At 36.1% G+C, this 24,608-nt stretch overlaps 1 protein-coding gene across 6 annotated transcripts in view; it reads right to left on the bottom strand.

The window, feature by feature from the left end:
* The window catches only part of MBD5 (methyl-CpG binding domain protein 5), a 396,020-nt gene that overhangs the window by 324,288 nt on the left and 47,124 nt on the right, over window positions 1–24,608 (bottom strand). Inside the window, exon 2 of one of the 6 annotated variants that reach the window (XM_067025973.1) lies at window positions 1,925–1,992. The exons of the other annotated variants lie outside the window; for them this stretch is intronic. The gene's annotated coding sequence lies outside the window, so the exon portion shown is untranslated. The remainder of the gene's footprint in view (window positions 1–1,924; window positions 1,993–24,608) is intronic. 6 annotated transcript variants of the gene reach the window in all.

Here is a 24,608-nt window from a genome sequence, read left to right as displayed (position 1 = left end):
TAAATCCTTGGTAAGCACCCTCAATTTGGGCCTCAGTGATGCCTGGTAATCCTATTAGCTTTTCCTCTTTAGCTCTCTCAACCTCGCTGATGATTGTTTCAAACATTCATCACTTCTCTAAAAACTCTGTCCTTACCACTCTTCCCTCATTCCCAGCAGAGCATATAAAGTGCTGGTTAAAAGGAAAAAAAAAAAAAAAAAATAACTGCCCTTAGATGAGATGAGAACTCAGCTCCCTCAATTTTCTACCACCAATGCTACAAACTACTATTCATAGATTTCCAACATTTCTTCTTCCCTCCTCTTAGTATGGAAAGGTATTTCTTTTCGTGCTCTGGTTTTTTAGTCTCACTCCTCTTACCTGTTTATCATTTCTGTTGCTAATTTGTTCAGTCCCTCTATTACCCTTAGCAGTTAAACATGCTTAAGTCTCTCCAATTATTAAAAGAGCTCTCCTCCAGTCTCAGGTTCTCTCCAACTAGTACCCTTTTTTCTCCTTCTTTTTACAATCAAACTCCATATAAGAGTGGAGACATCAACTGTCTTCTTTTCTCCACCTCTCACTTACTACTCAATTACAGCAACTAGGTTTCCATTACCATTAATTTAGGTCATTAATTAATATTTATATTGGCAAATTCAATGACACTTTCTGATCTTTATTTTTCATTGCTTCTCAGGAGCTTTTGACTCAGCTCTTTCTTTGCCTTGGAGACACCAAATAGTTTTCCACCTGTCTCACTGACTATTTGTCTCCTTTACGTTCTCTTCATCATCAATGGTTCTCAACTTTGGCTGAATCACTGGGGAAGCTTTTGAAACATAGGATATCTCAGGACACATCAAGATTAACTGAATCACAATCCCTGGAGTATGGAGCCTAGGTACCATATTTTTAGAAACCTCATTAGGTGATTCAGACACAGTGTGAAAATTAAGAACCTCTGCCTTAAATGTTGTCCACAGGGCTCTGCCACAGGCCCTCTTTCCTTACAGTATGCATGTACAAACTCACCTACTCTTGTGACTTAAGTTACGATCTATATGCTGATAAATCCCAAATCTGTATCTTCAGCTCAGATCTCTCTTCTGATTTCTAGACCTAGCTATGTATTCAAATCTTTCATTCAGACAGAAACACTGACGGTTTATATGTTTGTAGGTCTCGAACTCAAAATATCTCAAACTGAATTAATCACTCCCCATCCCCCAAATAACCCACTTATTACTGTTCTTCCAATGAACTACTAAATTCCAACAACTATAACTCTTAAATATCTCTCCAATTTATTACTTTCTATCCTTATTCTTCCTATAGGTCACCATCATTGCTTAACTGGACTGATACTAGAGATTCTTAACTGGCTTCGCACCTACAATCTTGCTCTCCTTCAATCCATACTCTTCACTGCAACAGAATGATTTTTCTAAAATGCAAACTTTATTACATTACTCTACTCACGTTGCTCAAACTTTATCATGCTTTAAACCTTCCAGTGACTTCTCCTCGCCTTCAGAATAATTTTTAAATACCTAACACAATGTATAAAGTCCTTCATGAATGTGCCCCTGCCTGCCCTCCCCCTACATTCAAAGCTCAAATACTGAATTTCCAGTTCTTTGAAGAGTCATCCTTCTCCCTCCTCTAGGCATTGGTACAAGATTATTCCTACCTGAAATAATTTTTCCATGTCTTTACTGGTCTAGGTAACTACTTATTTTTCAGGTCTCAATTTAAATGCCACAGCTTCCAGGGAGGCCTTTCCTATGTCCAGTCTGTGGTACAGGACAGTGGCAGAGCTGGTGCTCAACAAATAGTTAAATGTACCTCCTCTGCATTTTCTAGCATGCCTTCCAGTAAGGTTGGGGGAATCAGGTTGATTTCTGGCCAGTAAGACGAGGGAAAAAGAAGTAAACAACTTACAGGATTATCCTTAAAAATGTCCAATTCTCTACTTCTACTTCCTCTCTCAGGACACCTGAAGAAGCCACCTGAAGAAGCAAGATGGAGGAGAAATGCCTGATATAAACTAGATATTACTTGTGTGAAAAGCAAATTCCTTGTGTAATAAATTACTGAGATATCTGGGTTAATTTGCTACCAAGATTAACCTAGCCTACACTTACTAATAACAATACAGGGCTTCTGCTATATATTCCCACAGGACTCTACTACCTAGCATAGTTTGTTATTGCTTACCTGTCTGCCCAGATAAGACTCTTAGCATTTTAAGGAAAAGTTTTGTGCTTCTCCTGTTCCCTGCCTATGTCTAGAATGTAGCATAGTGCTTGAAACTTATAAGGCATTAAGAAAATATTTTGGTACATGAATGAATGGATCAATATAACCTACTTTGTTTAGTAGAATACTGTAGTACCACCAGTTTGAATTTGTAAGTAAAACTATATACCAGATATTTTATCTGCCAGCATTTTTTCTATATCTTTTATTTTTAGTTAAAAGCAGCTATATATATTTTGTATCCTGTTTTAATTTTTTTCACTAAACATGATGATGTACCTTTGTTATTACAAATTCATCATAAACATCATTTATAATAAGTACATAATAATCCTTTATATTTAAATATTGTCATGTACCTAAACATTTCCTGTCATGGACATTTAGGCAGTTTCCTGCAAACAATTTTAGATGAAAGATAGTTTCTATCCTTGTTCAACTCACCTTTTGAAAATAATTTCTCTCACATTTTAAAGGTTTCATTTTCTTTTATACTGTAGTTTCCCTCAAAGCTAGAATTTTGTCTTAAAATTCTTATACATTTATGGTATGCCTTACTAGATGCCTTGAACTGAAAAAACATTGATAGTATGTATCGATTAAGTTTTTAATGGGGAAAAATTGAAGCTATCAATTCCAAAACAAAGGGTACTATCAGAGACTGCATAAATAAGACATCTAAAAAACCAAAATATAAACCCAATTATACTACAATTAAGAGGAACATAACAGAAATGGAGACATAGCATTGACTCTGATGATTCTCTTGTTCTTCCTCCACTCTACCGTAATTCTCCAAAGATAAATGCAATTTTGATTCTAAGGACAGTAAGAGCCAAGGAAAGCACAATGCCTGGCATCAGTAGATCCAAGTTCAAGTTCTGGCCACTTCATTTAGTAGTTGTATGGCCTGATGCATAATCTCTCTGTATTTATATTATTTTTGAGAGAGGTGTGTCTCTTTCTACAGCAGAGTTTCTCAGCCTAACACTACTGATATTTTTGGACTACATAACTCTTTGTTGTTGGGGGCTGTCTTGTGCATTGTAAGATGTTTAGTGCAGCATATCTGACCTGTACCCACTAGATGCCAGTAGTAATATCTTGCTACTCTCAGGTGAGGACAATCAAAAATATCTCCAAACATTGTGCAATGTGCCATGAGAGGTTGAGAACCACTGCTTTAAGAACAAGGAAGAACAATACTTTATAGTTCTATAGCTTTTTCAGCCATTTTTCCCCCATTTTTTCCAGAACATCTAACAAATTACCAGGTTAAATGTTCATAGTCTGTCTGCATCATTTTCCTTTTCCTTCTCTGTTCTCTTGTAATTAGCTTTTAAACAGTCAAAAGCATATCAAAGAAAGAAAGAAAAGGAAAAGTGTATATGTTAAACTGATTATACAATTTGTCCTGGGGTAATTAAAATTTGATAATATTGCTCTTTTAACTCTTAACAATATTTCAATGACTTTTCTATATTCTCTTTTAAGAAGAAAAGGGTACTTCAATTTCCCTTCTACCTCACATGGTGGCTTTATAGCTCAGGGATCCCAATTAACATTTAACACTTGCAAACACTGAAAAACACCTGAAACTGCTTCTTCACTCTGAAATTTTTTTTTCCAAGTCTGTTGAAGGTAGCAAGAATACTTCAAAAATAATCTAACTCAAATTAATGGAATTAATTTAAAAATGAGTATTATGCATGGAGACATATTGCTCACGGTAAGTAATTTGTACTTATACTATTCTACACACTCTCAAAACACTTTATAAATGTTAAATCTAATTATTAAATGTTCCCACCTTTAATAAGAAAGGAATAAATTTTAAGCACCTGAAAATAAAGTCTTCAAATGTATTTCCTTAAAATACACCCTATATTACTAAAGCACTTTAATACTAAATAAATCAAGTGTACTTTTTACTTAAATACAGATTGTATATGTATTAAAGGGATTAAACAAAGCAACCAGTAATATAAAATATGACAGGCAGTCAACTATAAATCATTTCCCAGCAATTACATTTAATTTTGTATTTCCTTCAAGATCTAATGTAAAAATAACATAAGGAAGTAGCTTTAATTTCTAAAGCAACAGAGTATGGGGAAATTTGTCCACTCCCAAATACTTCTTTAAATAATGTTATCTTAATATTCACTGTGTTCTTTCAAGAATTTAAAAATGAACATTTCTATGACAAACATTTTCCCACCTGTTAAAAAGAGTTGCTGAATCTGGATTTCTTAATTGTGATCCAACACTTTCAAGTGATTAGGCATATGCTGAGAGTAATGTTAACCTTTTAACTATATTTAGTGAAGAAAGAGTATAACTTGTGGTAATTTTATTTTTCATTTATTATTTATACCCTGCTAGCTTCCAGTAATGTTTTAAGATGATCCACGTGGTCTTTTACACTGGCATTATGAGGCAGCATCCAATGGTAGAAAAAGCACTGGCTTTGGAAATAGACACACTTAGGTTTGAAGCCTGTCTCTGGCATAGTACCCATGGAATTTTGGTCAAGCCACTTATCTTACTCTCTGAATAGCAGATTCTATACCTATTAGCTCTGATACTTGTATGTACCTGGCTTGTGGCTGCCATTCCATAAGTTACATTTCTTTCTCTTCAAAAATGGTTAGACTTTTAGAAAACTAAGCATATTGTTTTTTACAATATTCTCTTCTAGATCAAAAAAGATAAGGCTTTGGTACTGTGCCTGATAGGAAAAACATCAGTATCTCAAAATATCATGCAGATGCCATTCTGGATTCATTCTTTTTTTTTAAACTACTTTATATGTACTCATACCACTAAACTTAGCTGAACACTACTTAATGAGTACATATGAAAATGACAGTAGAAATCAATATTTCAAGACAGATAAAATTTAAGTGGGATTGTGAAAATATTTTAATGTCCCTGAGTAAACCTTCAGTTTAGAGCAATGGGCTTCAAATACAGGGCTCTGTACTTAATTTTCCTTCTAAGATCTATAGGAGATACTAGATTATACTAATCCTTAGAATGCCAATGCACTTCTTTGATCAAGCTTTGTCTGCAACTTATTAAAAATTTAATTACTCTTTGGAGCAGCTGGTCTCTGTTTTAATAAAAAAGAGACTGCGAGGTCCCACCTCCAGAGTTTCTGATTCAATAGGTCTTGGGTAGGTCCTTGGAATTTGCTTTTCTATCAAAGTCCCAGGTGATGCTGATGCTGCTAGCCAGGTTATTTTAGCAGGCTATAAGAACCACTGGTCCAGATATCTCTAAATCTATATTATTCCTAGTTTTCTGTAATCTGAATAATCTGTTATATTTTCTAGACACAATTCATTTATTTATTCCTACAGCTATTTCTTGGCTAGGCTGTTTTAAGATTCTGGTGATTAAGTGGTGAACAAGATAGACAAGATATCCTGCTCTCATGGAGCTTACATTCTATTAGTTAGGGGGACAATAAATACATAAATAAACAGAAAAATACAGGATAGTAGTAAGTGCCATAAACAGAATTAAAACAAGGTAATGTGACTTAAGTGATTTCTTTAGATTTGGTGGTGGTTGGAGAAGACTTTTCTAAGGAGTGAACATTTAAGCTGAGATCTGACTAACAAGAGCCACCTATGGAAAGACTGAGAGAAGAACATTCTAGGTAGAGGGAACAACTTGTATAAATGTCCTGAAGGAGAAACAAGTTTGGTGTGTCAAGAAATAGGTTTAATTTGGATTGCAAATGAGGGTAGATAGATACTCAGGGGCCAAGTGAATCACACAGTATCATTTGGGATGAGGTAAATAGTTTGGAGAGTTTTCTGTAAGCGAAGACCTCTAATACACCATACGGAAAAATTCTGCCATTGGAGTACAAATAATAAATACTGTAATTAATCTGATGGCATTGTATCTGTAAGAAAAGGTCTCACTGTCTCACTATATAATAATAGAATATACCACTAATTGGTCAAAGGATACTAGGCATGGTCTAAAAAATTTAGGGCTAAAAACAAAAGTCAGAGGCTCAGAAGGCTCTGTTACCTATTAGCCATGTGATCAAGGACATGGTAAAATCTTCAGTTCCCTGGATCTCAATTTCCTCATCTATAAAAGGGAACAGAGTAAGTATCTCCAAAACTGTTACGAAGATTAAACAAGATAATGAATATATAATACCCAGTAATTACCCATTGTTTTGTGGGTACTTAATAAAATGTTATTCCAGATCAGTCTCTTCTGCTCTTCCAGATAAATTCATCAGCTCAAAACAATGAAATAAGAATTGAAACATGCTAAGTTTTCAAGAAAACTCTTTCTTTTGTATCTGAATTTCCATAGCTTCAACCTCCTGATAATCCCATATCATTTAGTGTTTGTATCTGAATGTTTAGATGTTACAAAATAATAAACCTAAGAATAGCATGTTATTTTAAATCAATATACAAAAACCTATACACCAAATAAATGTTGCTCTATTCAAAGTACAGGATTACAGGGACTTCCCTCACGATCCAGTGGTTAAAACTCCATGCTCCCACTGCAGGGGGCATGGGTTTGATCCCTAGATCCCTAGTCGGGGAACTCATATCCCACAAATCCCACATATCCCTCAAAACCCCCAAAAACAAAGTATAGGATTACAGGGCTACATTGTTCCGAATAGCTTTGAACCTTCTCTTCTAGAACTACTGTAAGAATCTATTTAAAAGCCCAACAAAATTCTACTGATTTTAAACTTTCACTTGTTTTTGACCAAGAAACAAAGCACAAAACAAAACTTTGCTTACTAGACATTACTCAGAAAGACAGTTGCTTGTTGATTCAAACTTAGCCCTCAAAAAATGACTGATAATACAGATAATATTCAAAATGATGTCATACATTCAAAATGATGTCATACTGTTTAGACAACCTAAGGAGTTCCAAAAGTATTTAAGCAAAGCAACAGCACTGAAATAAGTACGTAGCCTCTCATATGATTACTTTCTAAGAAAAGATACTTGTTTGCATGGATAGTTTCTAGGATATTTGTTTAAAAGCAGTGTACCAATATGTACATTATGTGTATACATACAAGACAGAGTGAAATTGGGAAATCATTTATAGGAAAAGGTACTAAAGGTTGTATTCCTTAGGAAACTGACTTGTCATATAAACTAATAATCTGCAAGAAAATAAAAGGTCATGATGGACAAGAAGCCATGCTTCTAGCTCTTCTAACTTCTTGGTACTAGTGCTCTAATATTCTTTCTTCCTGGTGTCAGTTACTTAATAGCTCACCTATCATGTAGTTTTGAATAAAAACTTTTTTTATGAAAGGAAAATTGAAAGAGAAGAGTTAAGTGGATAGTTCAAAATTAAAGGCAAAGGTAAAGTGGTACACAAGAAAGAAGGGAAAATAATAGCATTACTTCCAAATAAACATGAGAATTACAGATGGTATAAATGGAAAAGGATTAGGCAGACCAATTCCTAGAGTCTAAAGGTGAAAAGAATGATAGGGAAGCCAGAAGAAACAAAAAAAACTCCATCTCCACCCTGCATCCTGTTGGTTAAAGGAGCCTTTAGCAATGGTCTGGGCCTGTTGGAATTGCTACTCTCATTGCATGATGGGATAAGTGAGACTCAGAAGTCACAAGAAGGCTGCAGTAGGGGTGTGTTTATGTTTGAGGACTGGCCAAGATGGAGTAAAGGAGATAGGTACAATTTAAAAATATTTTCTATAGAAACACTGCTAATATTATGCCTTAAATACACTATGGATTGATTAAAAGGACATAATACCACCAAGCATAACCACCAGGTAAACAGCATTTCTATGATAAACAGATCCTGAGTGAGAGAACTGATATACAAATTACAGACTGCCTGTATTACTCTCTTCAGGATGATGAGGCCTATCATAGTTAACAATTACTAAGTATGTGACCCCGGGGTCACATGACTAAAACTACTAACAGACACAATACCTCTCACTCAAAACCACTGGAGCTAGCAGAATTTCAGCACTGACATATATGTATTTTTTTTTAATTTTAGAAAGGTAATATAGTGCATATAGTATATATGATGTGACATCCCCAAAGGTGACTGGGACAGCACCTAAGAATCAAACACATAAATATTTCTGCAGTAAAATATAGCAGTATTCACATATGGGAAACATAAAGCCTACAAAGAGCCTCACATAAACTCAGTTCTGGATTTGCGACCAACGTTCAAGTCAGATTTTGCTGCCTTAACTAAATATACTTTTACTTAATTTTTTATTTAAAAAGTGTGAGTTCCCTCCCTCCCCCCTCTGAACTTTTTAAAGTTCAGAATTATAGATAAGGGACTATGGACACGTATCAGTATCTGCAAATGTTACTCTCTTAACGTGATCCATGGTCACCTTTAAAAAAGAAAATTTGGAGGGCTTCCTAACTAGCTAAAGACTATGTGACAATAGCCAAAAAGCTTTTAAAAGCCCTGGATATCAGAAATTGTTCTAGTGTCCAAGGAATCTTGCAAAGGTTTCAAAGGCTGAGGTAATAACAACAGTTTCTCTTGGACTGGATGTTAGAAAATGGCATTATTCAAAATATGAGATTTAGATTAGCTCCTCTGCCACAATCAACAATAATTACTATAATAATTATAACAGTGATGTGGGAAACCTTGCTTTACACTGGCTGCCAAGAAAACCAGCCATTCCTTGTTTCCTCACACTCAAACAGAAATGCCCTGAAACTGGACAGTGTTTCTTAACCCTGCCCTTGTTTCAGTGGTCAGGACCTGCTGTGTTGGCTACTCAGACCAAATACATTTTTGTGACACAGAGGATCCATCCCTGGGTCAATCTGCCTAGTGTTTCCTTCTCCCTCCTTCCTACCGATCCCTTTTCTGCCAGCTTCTTAGTAGCTGGAACCTACTCACTTCTGCTTTCAGGGGCTTCTCTGACTTAAAATTAGACTCCACCTTCTATTATTTGAGGATTTATATTCTCTCCAGGGTAGCTAATTCTCTGCTTGAAGCTCTGTGTTTGCAGAGACCCTCATTATCTGTCACCTCTTATCAGCCTAAATCAGCTTTGGTCCCAGGCTTCTCTTGGCCTGCCACATCCTGTGCCATTGGTAGGAAAAGAAATGCTGTTACTCTTCTGAAAGTATTGGTTTACAGTTATAAAATATGTACTCCTTCTATGTTTTCTCTTCTTCACAGATCTCCCCATCAACTCCCATAATCAAATACAATGGAAGACATTAGCCAAATATTCCAAAAAAAGACAAAAATGTTATATTAGAAAAAAAAGAACAAATTTAAAGACAATCAAAAATGTTTAATACAACTCTTTAAAAACCCACTGTCATTAACAGTGTCAATTCTCAACCAAATAGGTACGGAAAAATGATGGCAACAAGAAAATGCTATTAGTTGAAGATGGAGGATAGGGGAGTGGATTGTTTTAGAATGAGAGAAAAAGGCCTCGGGGGGGGGGGGGGAAATCAACCACTACTAAATGGCAAAAATATTCTATAAATAGTAACAAGATAACCTGTATTTACATAATGGCTTTCTTCCAAAGAATTCATGTGATTTATTTTTTTTTAAGTGAAGACAATTTTTTCTTAAAGAAGATGAGCCAATATAGGGTAAGCTTGAATCACTCTTAAAATATATATATTTACACAGTGAAGGTTAATTGCTTGGTTCTAAAAAACAAAACAAAAAACACAGCCTATTAAAGACATTGTTTTTTAATCTGAGACAAACACTTTAACAGGCCAAAGTTTCCACTGAAAGATCAATGTAACATGATGAAAAATTTATACATACTGAAATAATGACTTGGAAATCAACAAACATTATACTGAAATATTTAAATATTTTAAAAAGTTATATTTTAAAAGGTAGAAAATATTAACTAAGATCTGTCAAAATTATTTTATTTATTCAATGGCTATTATAATATAGTATCTTTTGTTTTATATGTCCTTGTTTTGGGAATATTTTAAATTCTAGTTGGGTGAATTTTATAATCCCAAAATAAAGATGAAGCTTCAGTTAGGCATGTCACAGGGAGTTGGTGGCATCTTAGAAGAGAAGCATGGAAAAGGTTAGTTAGTTAAGTGATTTGCCCAATATTAATGGCAAAACGAGGCAGAGATCTTGTTATTTGACTTCAAGTCCAATGCTTTTAAGTACTATATAAATCTGTATTCTATAAAATGAAACTAAGTATTAAATTGCAAACAGGCAAAAAAAGACTTTATATAGTATTTCTAAGCCAGGTTTTCAATTTTTTTGTGCAATCTTTATCTAGCAGAAAAAAGTTTCCCGATAGAGAAAATGTGAAGGATTAAAAAATATTTTTTATAAATGATATAAACAATGGATAAAAAGAGAAATATTTCAATAAGGGTATGGTGGAATACAGGGCCTTGATTGGAATGCTCTATATCTAATTTTTGGGTGAAATATGTTAAGTGAATATTATAAAGTGAAAAATATACAAAATATACTTGGGGGAAGCATGTATGATATCTTTTCATCTTCTCATTTAAAAAATTTTTAACAAAGTATGTTTAGTGACCCTCAATCAAGCAGAGGTTGATTTAAAATTGTAAATAATACTAATATGCAATCAGTCCTTTTACAAAAATATTTTCCACTTGAGAGTATTTCCCAATGTTTCAAAAGTCATAATCTCTTTCATAATCAAAATCAACCAACCAAAAAGTGGCTTTGCGAATATGGTTATATCTTGATTTTTGAAACAAAATTCCTTAACATAATACAGAGCAGATATAGTGGATGGTTAGTAAGAGCAAAGGGGCAACACAAAATTTATACATTTGACTTTTAATTTCACTTGTGGTGGAAATCAGCAAATATGAGTAATAACAGAGTTCAGATCCTGGGACTGAACAGACTTGGATTTGTATCTCCACTCTCTCACGTAGTGCCTGAATAACTACGGCCATTGACTTCTTTGTGCCCATTTCTTCATAAATTTGTTGTGAGAATCATAGGAAATCATGCCTAAGTGGCCAGGAAGAACATTGGTTACAATTATGAACAAGATTTTTACAGGGGATAACCTACTCATTTTGTTGGAAACATGCCAAATGGTCTTGAAATTATGCCGAGGCTACCAGCAAAAAGGTAAGATTATCTTATTCCTTTGTGGGTTGCAAACGCACAAGACGGTTCTGTAATAAAAACCTACTTCCCCTGAAATCACATGCAGATTAAGGAATACAAGTATAACAATTGTATAAGTATGAGGTTAATGTTTAATCCTTCAACTGGACAGAAAACTCTGTAAGGTTTTGGACCATGTTTATTTCTTTTACCACTTACCCTAATACCTAGCACAGCTCTGGTGCATGGTAGTGACTCAGTAGATATTTGTTGAATGAATAAGTGAATGAATGAGCTAATGTCAATCAGAGAAGATACAGAAAGGCTAAAAGATGAATAATGGGAAATATGACCATCTGAGATGAACAACAATCAACAATGAGATGCTGGTGGTCCTGGGAAAATGGCAAAGACCCTGAGGAGTTTAGAGAACCTGTGAGAGTCTAAAGGAATAAAGAGACTTGAAGGAAGCTTGACAGGGAGATGGATATGTGCTCTACGAAAGGGAAGATACCACAGAAAACACTGAATGAGTGACAAGAATCAGAAAATTCAGGTTTCATAATGAGAGATCCTGTCATATAAACATTCCAGTGGTTCTGGAGAGAGCAGTTTCAGCCTAAAACTATAGAGGTGTAGGACTAGAGAAAGGAAATTATACTTTCACGAAGTCTAAAGGATCCATGAAAAATGCCTCTAGTTTTGCACAAGAAGGGCAAAATATTTCTTAAAGAGGAAAGAAGCATGGAAGGACACAGCAACCAAAAATAATGAGGCTACAGAACAAAAGAAAGCAGAAAGATTCAGCAGAGTCTAAAAATTATTTACATAGTATCACACTAATGAATACAAGGAAATGAGTATACTGGCCATGAGGAAGATTAAATGATTTACCTCCTAAATTAATGTAATCAGCTTCAAAGTGAGCAGTTACTGATATTTTGTATGGTTTGTGCGCTAAGATACCTGAAATTCCCCACAAAAGCATTAGTGACAGTGCAGTAGGCACTATGTGGAAGAAACAGAAGGATTAAAGCTATGATTCTGGGGTGGACCCAGAGTCGGGTGCATCAGGTCATCTGAGCATGCACGGAACCACCTGGGAAGGCTTCTGAGTAAGTGCCGCCTTGGGTTGTGCTGAAATACAGAGTCCATTTACGGAAAGCAGATTAGGATTTATGGGATGTGCCTATCACCTCTCTGCCTTGCTAACTGTACAGCAGTCCCTTGGTTTCTGCATGGGAGTGGTTCCAGGACCCGGTGTGGATCTGCAGATGCTCAAGTTCCATAGTCGGTCCTTCCACAAATGTGGAACTTGCAGATACCAAGGGCCAACTATACTCTCATTCATCCTCAGAGCCAGATGTTTTGCTACGAGCAATGGGATGTAACAGCTTATCAAGGTTGATTTTGTTTGGCTCCATGTTGATACATTCTCTATAGTTCAAGGTATCTTTAATCCTTGTGACAAATTTCATATTCCTCTGGTTTTACAGCTTAAACCAGGGGAGATAGTAAGGGAACAGAGAACGTAAGTAATTTACACTGGAACATAATTAATTAGGAATTAACTGCATATCTCATACGTTATTTATTTGCTCATTCAACATATACTTATTTTGGTACTACTATATGCCAGAACGATTATAAATGCTAGGGATATAACAATTTAAAAAGATAAGAACCTCATCCTCGGAGAGTTTTTATTCGGGTGTTTGGGGGAATGCAAAGGTTTGGAGACAACAAACAAGTTAACATTTATTTAACCGCTTTTACATTGCCTAGAACTCTTGACTCTATGAGCCATGAGCTGCTTCTTATACTGATACATACTATAAAGGAAGTATGGTCTTTTGGGTACTTGAATTATCCTTACACTTAATATAAGTGCCTTTGAAACATCTGCCATAATTAGAAGCAGCAAATGCTTTTCTATATTTAATCCTAGCTTCCTTTATTGCATTTTGTAAAAACATATTTATTCTTCTCATCATAAAAGTAACAACCATATTACAGAAATATTGGAATCTAGAAGAAAGGGAAAAAACGGCCCTAATTTTAGCACCCTAATACAAATCATTCAGGATTTCACTACATTTCCTTCTAACATTTTTAATGTTTAAATAGTTGTATGTTTACATAGTTGTAATTTTAATATGTAATACTTTTGACTATTTTTGTTTTCTTTTAAGCATTTTCTCACTTCATAATTCTTGTTTACTTTAAAATTTAGTACATCCAAAATAGAAATGATACAAATGAACATATTTACAAAACAGAAACGGACTCACAGACTTAGAGAATGAACTTATGGTTACTAGGGGGGAAGGGTGAAGGGAAGGGATAGTCAGGGAGTTTGGGACTGACATATACACATCGCTATATTTAAAAAGGATAACCAACAAGGACCTACTATATAGCACAGGGAGCTCTGCTCAATGTTATGTGGCAGCCTGGATGGGAGGGGAGTCTGGGGGAAAATGAATACATGTATATGCATGGTTGAGTCGCTTTGCTGTGCACCTGAAACTATCACAACATTGTTAATCGGCTATACTCCAATATAAAATAAAAAGTTAAAAAAAATTTAGTAGACCCACAAATTAGCAAAAAAGCCACATATGTATTTACCTTTCTCCCAGACCATCTAAAAACTTTAAGAATGAATGTAGAGAACGGAGCCCGGGTTTCCGCACCACTGGAACTCCCGGCTCGGGGTCTCTTCCCTCCGCCGTCACGGAACTGCCCCAGAGCCCGAGGGGAGGGCGGCCTCACTGAGGCTGCTGGCTCTGGAGGGGCTACGGCGGACGCAGCGGACGAAGCCGCCGACAGTCCTGGGGACCACGGGTCGGTTGCTTCAACAAGTAACTTAAAGACAAAATGGAAAAACAAGGAGGTTTGTGCCTGAGATCATGTTGATGTGAAACCAGGGATGGCCACCTTGTACCATCCGTGTGGATGAAAGGCTCTTGGTGCTGCAGCCAGGAGTCAGTGCTTGCCTCTGAGGTGGGAGAGCCAACCTCAGGACACTGGTCCACAAGAGACCTCCCAGCTCCACATAATATCAAATGGCGAAAATCTCCCAGAGATCTCCATCTCAACACCAACACCCAGCTTCCCCAACAACCAGCAAGCTACAGTGCTGGACACTGCAAGACAAACAACTAGCAAGACAGGAACACAACCCCCCCATTAGCAGAGAGGCTTCCTAAAAACATAATAAGGCCACAGACACCCCAAAACACACCACCAGACGTGGACCTGCCCACCAGAAAGACAAGATCCAGCCTCATCCACCAGAACACAGGCACTAGTCCCCTCCACCAGGAAGCCTACACAACCCACTGAACCAACTTTAGCCACTGGGAACAGACACTAAAAACAATGGGAACTACCAACCTGCAGCAGGCAAAAAGGAGACCCCAAACACAGTAAGATAGGCAAAACGAGAAGACAGAAAAACACACAGCAGATGAAGGAGCAAGATAAAAACCCACCTGACCTAACAAATGAAGAGGAAATAGGCAGTCTACCTGAAAAAGGATTCAGAATAATGATAGCAAAGATGATCCAAAATCTTGGAAATAGAGAAAATGCAAGAAACATTTAACAAGGACCTAGAAGAACTAAAGAGGAAGCAAGCAACAATGAACAACACAATAAATAAAATTAAAAATACTCTAGATGGAATCAATAGCAGAATAACTGAGGCAGAAGAATGGATAAGTGACCTGGAAGATAAAATAGTGGAAATAACTACTGCAGAGCAGAATAAAGAAAAAAGAATGAAAAGAATTGAGGACAGTCTCAAGAGACCTCTGGGACAACGTTACACTCACCAACATTCGAATTATAGGAGTCCCAAAAGAAGAAGAGATAAAGAAAGGGACTGAGAAAATATTTGAAGAGATTATAGTTGAAAACTTCCCTAATATGGGAAAGGAGATAGTTAATCAAGTCCAGGAAGCACAGAGAGTCCCATACAGGATAAAGCCAAGGAGAAACACGCCAAGACACCTATTAATCAAACTGTCAAAAATTAAATACAAAGAAAACATATTAAAAGCATCAAGGGAAAAACAACAAATAACACACAAGGGAATCCCCATAAGGTTAACAGCTGATCTTTCAGCAGAAACTCTGCAAGCCAGAAGGGAGTGGCAGGACATATTTAAAGTGATGAAGGAGAAAAACCTACAACCAAGATTACTCTACACAGCAAGGATCTCATTCAGATTTTATGGAGAAATTAAAACCTTTACAGAGAAGCAAAAACTGAGAGAGTTCAGCATCACCAAACCAGCTTTACAACAAATGCTAAAGGAACTTCTCTAGGCAAGAAACACAGGAGAAGGAAAAGACCTACAATAACAAATGCAAAACAATTAAGAAAACAGTAACAGGAACATACATATCGATAATTACCTTAAATGTAAATGGATTAAATGCTCCCACCAAAAGACACAGACTGGCTGAATGGATACAAAAGCAAGACCCACATATATGCTGTCTACAAGAGACCTACTTCAGACCTAGAGACACATACAGACTGAAAGTGAGGGGATGGAAAAAGATATTCCATGCAAATGGGAATCAAAAGAAAGGTGGAGTAGCAATTCTCATATCAGACAAAATAGATTTTGAAATAAAGACTATTACAAGAGACAAAGAAGGATACTACATAATGAACAAGGGGTCGATCCAATATAACAATTGTAAATATTTATGCACCCAACATAGGAGCACCTCAATACATAAGGCAAATACTAACAGCCATAAAAGGGAAAATCGACAGTAACACAATCATAGTAGGGGACTTTAACACCCCACTTTCACCAATGGAAAGATCATAACACCCCACTTTCACCAATGGAAAGATCATCCAAAATGAAAATAAATAAGGAAACACAAGCTTTAAATGATACCTTAAACAAGATGGACTTAATTGATATTTATAGGACATTCCATCCAGAAACAACAGAATACACATTTTTCTCAAGTGCTCATGGAACATTCTCCAGCATAGATCATATCTTGGGTCACAAATCAAGCCTTGGTAAATTTAAGAAAACTGAAATTGTATCAAGTATCTTTTCTGACCACAACGCTATGAGACTAGATATCAATTACAGGAAAGGACCTGTAAAAAATACAAATACATGGAGGCTAAACAATACACTACTTAATAAAGAAGTGATCACTGAAGAAATCAAAGAGGAAATCAAAGCTAGAAACAAATGACAATGGAGACATGATGACCCAAAACCTATGGGATGCAGCAAAAGCAGTTCTAAGAGGGAAGTTTACAGCAATACAATCCTCCTTTAAGAAACAGGAAACATCTCGAATAAACAACCTAACCTTGCACCTAAAGCAATTAGAGAAAGCAGAACAAAAAAACCCCAAAGTTAGCAGAAGGAAAGAAATCATAAAGATCAGATCAGAAATAAATAAAAAATAAATGAAGGAAACAATAGCAAAGATCAATAAAACTAAAAGCTGGTTATTTGAGAAGATAAATAAAATTAATAAACAATTAGCCAGACTCATCAAGAAAAAAAGGGAGAAGACTCAAATCAGTAGAATTAGAAATGAAAAAGGAGAAGTAACAACGGACACTGCAGAAATACAAAAGATCATGAGAGATTACTAAAAGTAACTCTATGCCAATAAAATGGAAAACGTAGAAGAAATGGACAAATTCTTACAAATGCACAACCTGCCAAGACTGAATCAGGAAGAAATAGAAAATATGAACAGACCAATCACAAGCACTAAAATTGAAACTGTGATTAAAAATCTTCCAACAAACAAAAGCCCAGGACCAGATGGCTTCACAGGCAAATTCTATCAAACATTTAGAGAAGAGCTAACACCTATCCCTCTCAAACTCTTCCAAAATATAGCAGAGGGAGGAACACTCCCAAACTCATTCTACGAGGCCACCATCACCCTGATACCAAAACCAGACCAAGATGTCACAAAGAAAGAAAACTACAAGCCAATATCACTGATGAACATAGATGCAAACATCCTCAACAAAATACTAGCAAACAGAATCCAACAGCATATTAAAAGGATCATACACCATGATCAAGTGGGGTTTATTCCAGGAATGCAAGCATTCTTCAATATATGTAAATCAATCAATGTGATACATCATATTAACAAATTGAAGGAGAAAAACCATATGATCATCTCAATAGATGCAGAGAAAGCTTTTGACAAAATTCAACACCCATTTATGATAAAAACCCTGCAGAAAGTAGGCATAGAGGGAACTTTCCTCAACATAATAAAGGCCATATATGACAAACCACAGCCAACATTGTCCACAATGGTGAAAAACTGAAACCATTTCTACTATGATCAGGAACAAGACAAGGTTGCCCACTCTCACCACTCTTATTCAACATAGTTTTGGAAGTTTTAGCCACAGCAATCAGAGAAAAAAAGAAATGAAAGGAATCCAAATTGGAAAAGAAGAAGCAAAGCTGTCACTGTTTGCAGGTGACATGATACTGTACACAGAGAATCCTAAAGATGCTACCAGAAAACTACTAGAGCTAATCAATGAACTTGGTAAAGTAGCAGGATACAAAATTAATGCACAGAAATCTCATGCACTCCTATACACTAATGATGAAAAATCTGAAAGTGAAATTAAGAAAACACTCCTATTTACCACTGCAAGAAAAGGAATAAAATATCTAGGAATAAACTTACCTAAGGAGACAAAAGACCTGTATGCAGAAAATTATAAGACACTGATGAGAGAAATTAAAGATGATACAAATAGATGGAGAGATATACCATGTTCTTGGATTGGAAGAATCAACATTGTGAAAATGACTCTACTACCCAAAGCAATCTACAGATTCAATGCAATCCCTATCAAACTACCACTGGCATTTTTCATAGAACTAGACCAAAAAATTTCACAATTTCTATGGAAACACAAAAGACCCCAAACAGCCAAAGCAATCTTGAGAACGAAGAATGGAGCTGGAGGAGTCAGGCTCCCTGGCTTCAGACTATACTACAAAGCTACAGTAATCGAGACAGTATGTACTGGCACAAAAACAGAAATATAGTTCAGTGGAACAGGACAGAAACCCCAGAGGTAAATCCACATACATATGGTCAGCTTATCTTTGATAAAGGAGGCAAGAATATACAGTGGAGAAAAGACAGCCTCTTCAATAAGTGGTGCTGGGAAAACTGGACAGGTGCATGTAAAAGTATGAGATTAGAACACTCCCTAACACCATACACAAAAATAAGCTCAAAATGGATTAAAGACCTAAACGTAAGGCCAGACACTATCCAACTCTTAGAAGAAAACATAGGCAGAACACTCTATGACATAAATCACAGCAAGATCCTTTTGGATCCACCTCCTAGAGAAATGGAAATAAAAACAAAAATAAACAAATGGGACCTAATGAAACTTAAAAGCTTTTGCACAGGAAAGGAAACCACAAACAAGACCAAAAGACAACCCTCAGAATGGGAGAAAATAGTTGCAAATGAAGCAACTGACAAAGGATTAATCTCCAAAATTTACAAGCAGCTCATGCATCTCAATATCAAAAAAACAAACAACCCAATGCAAAAATGGGCAGAAGACCTAAATAGACATTTCTCCAAAGAAGATATACAGATTGCCAACAAACACACGAAAGAATGTTCAACATCATTAATCATTAGAGAAATGCAAATCAAAACTACAATGAGGTATCATCTCACACCAGTCAGAATGGCCATCATCAAAAAATCTAGAAGCAATGAATGCTGGAGAGGGTGTGGAGAAAGGGGAATACTCTTGCACTGCTGGTGGGAATGTAAATTGATACAGCCACTATGGAGAACAGTATGAAGGTTCCTTAAAAAACTACAAATAGAACTACCATACGACCCAGCAATCCCACTACTGGGCATATACCCTTAGAAAAACATAATTCAAAAAGATTCATGTACCAAAATGTTCATTCCAGCTCTATTTACAATAGCCAGGAGCTGGAAGCAACCTAAGTGTCCATCATTGAATGAATGGATTAAGAAGATGTAGCATATATATACAATGGAATATTACTCAGCCATAAAAAGAAACGAAATTGAGTTATTTGTAGTGAGGTGGATGGACCTAGAGTCTGTCATACAGAGTGAAGTAAGTCAGAAAGAGAAAAACAAATACAATAATGCTAACACATATATGTGGAATCTACGAAAAAAAAAAAAAGGGTCATGATGAACCTAGGGGTAAGTCGGGAATGGAGACGCAAAACTACTAGAGAATGGACTTGAGGATGTGGGGAGGGGGAAGGGTAGGCTGTGACAAAGTGAGAGAGTGGCATGGATATATATACACTACCAAACGTAAAATAGATAGCTAGTGGGAAGCAGCCACATAGCACAGGGAGATTAGCTCGGTGCTTTGTGACCACTTAAAGGGGTGGGATAGGGAGGGCGGGAGGGACGGAGCCACAAGAGATATGGGAACATGTGTATATGTATAATTGATTCTCTTTGTTATAAAGCAGAAACTAACACACGATTGTAAAGCAATTATATTCCAATAAAGATGTTAAGAAAAAAAGAATGAATGTAAAAAGTCTATTTTAATCCTAACTAGTCTTTAAATTGGGGCTCAGTGCTAAAGATTTTAGACCTAAACAATGCTAGGTCAAAATGTGATGTTAAGATATATTTTTTAAAGTATTATTATATATAGTAAGTGTTGTATATACATTACCACACATTTCTACTTTAGATATGCTGTTGGATAAAATGGGAAAATCAATGAGATCATTTTTTTCAATAATAAACATTTATTTAGCAACTAGTAAAATACTAGGTTCCAAACATACAACTCGAAATTTCAGAAAACTAAAGAATCACACTTTTAAAATAAAAGAATATTTACACAAATTAAACTACTGCTTCTCTCATGACTCTACATTCCTGGATCATTTTCTGATGTTAGCTGAAACCTGCTAGCTATAGAGGACATGTCTAAAACTAAATACAGAATACACTGAATTTCCAAATATACTAATTTTATTGAAGGGTTATAATTTTAAGACATCTGTTGCATCACAAGATATAAACACCTCAGCTGGATGACTACTCACTCATAAATTTAGTATATGAATACATGTCTCCTCTAACTGAGGGAAATATTAATCATTTGCCCCTAAATCCATACCTTCAGACTTCACCTTCACTTTGATTCTAAACTTCCTTTACACATTAAGACTACGGTTTTTGTTTGTCTGTTTTGTTTTGATTTTGTCTCAATAATCCCCAAAGATCCACTAGAGATAAAGTAGTATTTATTAACATGCAAACATGCTTTATTAAATTAAATTAGCTTCTGTGATCTGGACACTAATGAAAATATGCAAAGGCAAGTTTTAATAGTCAGGAGAGTGGTCACAGCTATAATTGAGACAGGGATGCCATGGATGGACAGGGGCTGCCTCTCTGACTTGAGAATCAAAGCCACATAGAAAACGGTTTATTTTCTGTATTCACCCACTAACAAAAAATATTCTATGAAGCTTCACTTTCTCTTGTTTGCATTATCAAAACTGACTTTGCTTCTCAAACTACAACACCCTCAGGGGCAGTTACTCCTGCCAACACTGCTGTCACCCTCTAAAACATTTGAAAGTCACTGACATAAGACTGATATGAGAGGATAACGCCGATATAAGTTAGGCCTAACCCAGTACTCAGGATATTGACAACACAAAGCCAATGGTTTTGACATTGGCAAATAGAGTCAAACTATTCACAATTCTGCTGAAATTCCAGGTCAGCATTTTATGAATTAGAACTGGCCTGGGTGGCAATGAATAACTTAAGATACTTGATCATTTCAATTTTGTTTTAAAAACTTTAATGAGGTTGACCTGGAAATATATTACAGTGGATTTCTCAAAATGAAGACAGAAAAGTTATACATCGAGAATAGATGAGAGAGATGGGTCAACAATATTAAACATTGTTCTTTAAACGTGTCTTAGAAGATAGGTATTGGATCATTAGTTCCAGTCTGTGTAGCATTTATCTCCATGAATAAAATATTTTGATGATAAAATATTTTGATAGTTAATAAAATATTGACAATTAGACACCTTTTTCAGTGATATTAAATTTTCCAACATAATGACAGGATTATTGGCTGATTCCAAATTATAGCTATGATAACTCGTTACGTGAAATTATGTTTGCAATTAGCATTAACCAAAGGAAGTTCATGATTACCAGCAAAAATACTAATAGAAATTAGAGATCTGAAAGGGTCAAAGGATGTGTGTTAAAAGAAGTATGGGTAGGACTTCCCTTGTGGTGCAGTGGTTAAGAATCTGCCTGCCAATGCAGGGGATACGTGTTCAAGCCCTGGTCCGGGAAGATCCCACATGCAACGGAGCAACTTAGCCTGTGCGCCACAACTACTGAGGCTGCGCTCTAGAGCCTGCAAGCCACAACTATCGAGCCTGCGTGCCACAACTACTGAAGCCCACGCACCTAGAGCCTGTGCTCCGCAACAAGAGAAGCCACTGCAATGAGAAGCCCGTGCACTGCAATGAAGAGTAGCCCCCACTGGCAGCAACTAGAGAAAGCCAGCACGCAGCAACAAAGACCCAACACAGCCAAAAATAAATAATAAATTTATTTTTTTAAAAAGTATGGGTAATATACACTTACACTGGACTATTTTAGCTACTGTAGAAAGGGCAGTCAGTCACATGACCTTCTTAAGTAATGGTACATTTGCAGTGGCTAAATTGTAGGGTAGTTCACTTAATGCAAATTAACAATAAAATGACTACATAAGGAAAAGGTGATTTTTAATGATAATCTCAGAATTACATATAGCAGCAGTCAATAGCCATGGGACGTGGATCACATATAATCCATAGTAAATACTGGCACATTTGGCATATTTAGAGCAATCTGCTGGTCCTCAAAACAAATAGAAGGCTAGTAAAATACTATGCCAACAAGCACCTACTAAGTACACAGGCCATTTAGTATACAAGCTCGGAATCTGATTAGAGTTACTGGAATCATAGACCTGAGCCTCATCTGTCATCCAGTCATAGTAATAAAACTAGAAAGATCCTTAGGAATCACTTGGAAAGGTATGCTTCCTATTGTTAAGAAAACAAACTCTAGTGCTTGTAAAATAGTGGAGAGGAACGTTTAAGGGCTCAAGCTCTGAAGCTCCAGATGTGAAAGAGGATTTTCCGCAGATCTATAAACATCTGGCTCCTATAAACTGAACAGGATAGAAGCTAACCTTGGCCAAGACTAGAATTCTACAAACTGTTGTTAAACAGGTGTTTTTGGCATGGACAATCTACATTCCACATATTAGAATACCTTAAGTAGATCCTAAAACTGGTGTGGAATCTGTCAGAGTTCTAAAATCTTAAGTGCAAAAAAATAAAATAAAATTGGGGATATAATTGAATTGAGCTCTGATGGTCAATATAAGACTGTATAAAATGTAAGCTCAAGGCATCTTTTCTCTCCTCATGCTATAAAAGTTGTATATTTTGGAGGCTTTTCCTCCAAAATTGCTGTAGAATAAACCATATTTGCTTCATACAACTCCTCTCAACCTGAATCAGAATACCCTCTTCCTTTAGTTTGAACTTGAAGTACCAGGAGTGATTTTTCACTTGCCCTTCTATATCAAGTGCTGCCTCATTCATAGTAGGGACTTCATATATAGTCTTTGAACCCTGTATACTTTGAACCACAGCCTCTTGTTCAGTGTAAGAAATATCTACAATTATAATCCTTAATCGAGAAGCCCAATCCATAGAATGGAAAATAAATATCTACTTTTATGTGTATTTCCATCCACTGCCTTTGATTTCTAAAGTCCATAAAATTTAGATGTTACTTCTCTGAAGAAGCAAATAACCTCATGGCTGCTTTGCTTCCTGTTCCCGAAGAAATCATTACTTAATATCTACATATACCCACTTTAGGCGTCTGACCATCTTGTGGCTATGCAACTATGCATCAAATCTAATACAGATCCCATGTCTCCAATGCCCAGTAACCAGACCACTCAAGATGCCAATAAAGTCACCATTCCAACAACACAGAAAAATATATTTCCATCAAAATACAGTAACAGGTCAAACAAAAGGCACACTGTTGAGATATCCTGAGCTTACAGGATAACTGTGTGCCTTTTGTCGGACAATGGGCTAGACAGCAATTAGTTTGAGGAGCTTCAAATTTAAATACAGATGTTACAGAACAGAGGTCAGCAAACTTTTTTACTGTAAAGGGTCATATAGTAAATATTTTAGGCTGTGTGGGCCACTTACAGTTTCTGTTGAATATTCTTTTTTGTTCATTTGCTTTTTCAACTGTTTAAAAATGTTAAGACATTTTTAGCTTAAGGGCCATATAAAAACATGCTGCAGGCCAAATTTGGCCTGTGGGTGACACTTTGCTGATCCCTAATATAGAATAACCTGCTTCTTGTCTCTACTAGACTCTAAGAACCTAGAGAGGAGGGATGAAAAGTGTTCAACCACTTTAACATTTCCACTGTTCAGTACAGTGACTTGCACATAGCAGCCATTCAATAAATATTCGATTAATGAATGAATAAACAAGTGAATGAATGAATGAATGAATAGATCTTTCAACAGTCCAGTAACAGAATTAGTACTTACAATATTATTTGTACTACCTACCAATAGCTAGTTCTTTACTCTGAGGCAGGTAGATGACTAACTTCACAACCTCCTTGTGATTGGATGTGTTGCTTCTGGTCTGGATCATTTAATGGCAGACGTGAGACCTACCAGGGCTCTTTTCTCCCCGCTTTCTTTCCAGTTTGATGATCAGCAATGATTGAAATGGTGGCTGCTCCCTAAGGTCCCTAAGTGATTATTATGAACAGAGAGATACCTCTGATCATGATGGTCATACAAGGAGAACAAGAAACAAACCTTTGTTGTCTTAAACCACTGAGGTTTTGTGGTTGTTTCTCACTACTTCATAATATTATCTTTCCTGATTGATACAGTACGAGTCATACCCATCTTCAGACTACATACAACCTATTTTAAAATTCATACCTGGCTGTAGTACAAAGCAGAAAGACAAAAGCATCTTTATCACTCTGCTAAAAAATCAAGTGCTCTGAGTTTCCAAATCGTTTCTAAGGGTGATCTAGGGCAAATCACCA

Source organism: Kogia breviceps, chromosome 2 (genome assembly GCF_026419965.1).
Source record: "Kogia breviceps isolate mKogBre1 chromosome 2, mKogBre1 haplotype 1, whole genome shotgun sequence".
Taxonomy (NCBI): domain Eukaryota; kingdom Metazoa; phylum Chordata; class Mammalia; order Artiodactyla; family Physeteridae; genus Kogia; species Kogia breviceps.
Note: the sequence above shows the minus strand (reverse complement) of the source record. Positions and strands in the feature narration are given on the sequence as shown.